Consider the following 2,866-nt stretch of genomic DNA (forward strand, 5'->3'; position numbering starts at 1 on the left):
ATTCCATTTGGGAGAAGCTTCAACACTAGCAACTGGAATAGTCTTCGTTCTTGACCGGCCACCATAAATGGTGCTGGAGATCGAAGATATGAACTTATTGTTTTTGGTTTATCTGCCTTGTAATTGGACTTGGGCTCTCATGTGCTAACCACTATTGGAAAGAAAGTGCAGGATTCATCGTCATGGCACTATTCAATTGTCCTTTTGTCGGTACGTTAGGGTTTTTGGTTTCGACTTGGATAAGGTTTTGGGTTCTCAATGCTTAACAACTTCACTTACTTGTAAACCCAACAAGTCTTTTGACCTATTAATTTTACAAATTGAACAAGAGCACTTTGGTTTCATAAGGTTGGAATTTTCATGAAGTGTGAAAGCTGATATATATTTTCAATTTCTTTTCAAACTTCTATGGCTAACGTACCAAACTCTTGACTTGACAAAAGAAAAACATGCCAACTCTTGAGGAAATTTTCAACCTAATCAGTTATTAGTCCAACCAATTTTCCTGATTACTAAAGAAAGTTCCAAGCTAGAATGAAAATTGCAGATATGTGAGTCAACTTGAAATAAACTATACTACAAGAAAATCAAATTTAAATAAACGGTTCTATTTAGACCTCCTAATTTGCTATTTGGATCTCCTTCATTTGTTGCACAATTTTAAAACTAATTTTACCCCTCTACAAATAAAAATAAAAATAAAACACTTGCATCTACATTGTGGGAGCTGTAGCTCCCCTTTTATATCCTGCAGTTCTCTCTCAAATTCTATCCCTATCCACAAAATTTAGAAAGTTAAAATTCAAACTTTGAAATAACCACTCCATCTTATTTATTTGAAATCACCATCTAATCAAAGATTAAGAAGAGGAAGAAATACGTTCTGATCAAAACTGGAAAACAGAAAAAGAAAAACATGTATCATATGATCTAAGCAGTAGAAATCTCTCTTTCTCTCCAACTCTCTCTTGTAATCCTCTCTCTATTCTCCTTTCCCTCTTCCTCACTATTCCTTCATGTCTTTCTTCTCATTCCCTCTCTCTCTTCTCATACCCGTCTCCTAATTGGTTGTCACTAGCTCTAGGAGCTTGAGATCGATGTCTTCATTGTTTCATCTCAAGTTTATTATTAGATTCTATAAATTATAGATGAGATGATATTTGAAATCTTTGAATTTAAATTTATGCAATTTCAATGTCAATATATCTTTAAAATCAGAAAACAAAAATAGGGTCAAGACTTACTTTCACTGACTTTTCTCTCAACCCAAAAAGGATTGACCAAGATTCATCAAACCTAGTTGGGCAATCAAGAATTATTAGGTTCTTTAAATTGCTCCAATGGAAATCCAACTTCAACTGCATCAAGTAATGCCAAATTGTTTGAAGAACACAAAATGGGGTTTGAAATTGAGAGTTCAATTAGTCGATCGTAATTACCAAAAACGGAGAAATCTTTAATCTTAAAAGATTTTTTTTTTGGGTGTGCTCCCAGTTGATCATGAAAGCTAACTGGAGTTTGGAGGTGCAAATTATTATTTTGTCTTTTATTATTGGAACATTGCATATATAATAGATGTGTAAATGGATAAAAATAGGGGTAAATCATGAATGTCAGTGACAAAAATAATGAAAAGATGTCCAAATAGTAAATTGGGAGGTCTGAAAAGACCCACCCAAATCAAAATTACTTGTTGTAAGTAGAATAGTGGATCAATAAAGATTAAAAAGAAAAGAAAAAAAAAATTCTGCACACTCACTATCCACGATCAAAGATTTTCTTGCCAGAGCTGCAACCAGTGGCGGAACCAGGATGCAAGACTTGTCTAGGCTAATTAGAAGTACACTAATTTTTTTTTTAGGTGGAATCATGTTTGATTGTTTGGTCCAAATTGAGAATCTTTCAATAGGTTTTTACCCCTACTTGTTCTATTTTTGCTTCACTTGCAGACAATTAGTACATAATTGTATTGGCCTTCAAAATCTGCAAAAATTTATGCTTCCCCTCCTAATTCATCTTGTATTGACCAGCTTGATACAAATTTCTCAAAACGAACATACTTGCATCATTCAAACATTTACCTTATTCTCAGATTTCCCACTTGTCCTTTGTTCCTGCCTTACAAAACTCCAACCAAGAAGCAGCTTTATCTAATAATTCAACACCTTGCATCCCCCTTTGACCAAAAAGACTTTTGTTTCAATTATGACACAAAAACCACGACACCACTCCAAACCATTCAAATTCTTCTTCTTCGACCACAGAAGCAACATGATTAAACAAATCTAAACTCTTTTCCTTCCATACCTTCTGCATCTGTTAGAAAAGTAAGCTTACCTCTCTGGCCTCAATGCATTCCCATAAACAACCATCAACAAACCCATTAAACCAATCAAGAGAGAATTGAGCAGGAACACTAATTCCATCAACAAACCCATTAAACCAATCAAGAGACTTAGCTAAAAAGAAAAGAAAGACCTTCTGTTTTGAAGCAACTCAAGAAACAAAGCAAGCTTAGATGGAGAAAGCCGGAGAAGATGACTGCAAGTCTGCAATGAAAATAAGTGCAGGAAGAAGAACTCAACTCAATATCATAAAGAGAAGAACTGGTTGCATCTCATCGACCTGATGGCTGCTGCGCCGCTGGGCGTCCAAGAGGCGACTAGGCGAGGCAGAGAGATCGAGGAGGTGAGGGAGGTTGCAGATAAGTATTTTTTTCTTTTTCTTTGGGCTGTTATGGGCTAAAGGTAGATATATATACTTAGGGATTTTCGGCCCAAAATGTTGTCTAGGCTTAAGCCCATAGAGCCTACTACGTGGTTCCGCGCCTGGCTGCAACATGGGTGGACTCCTTAGTAGGCTATAT

The sequence above is a fragment of the Rosa chinensis genome, chromosome 2 (assembly GCF_002994745.2).
Source record: "Rosa chinensis cultivar Old Blush chromosome 2, RchiOBHm-V2, whole genome shotgun sequence".
Classification (NCBI taxonomy): domain Eukaryota; kingdom Viridiplantae; phylum Streptophyta; class Magnoliopsida; order Rosales; family Rosaceae; genus Rosa; species Rosa chinensis.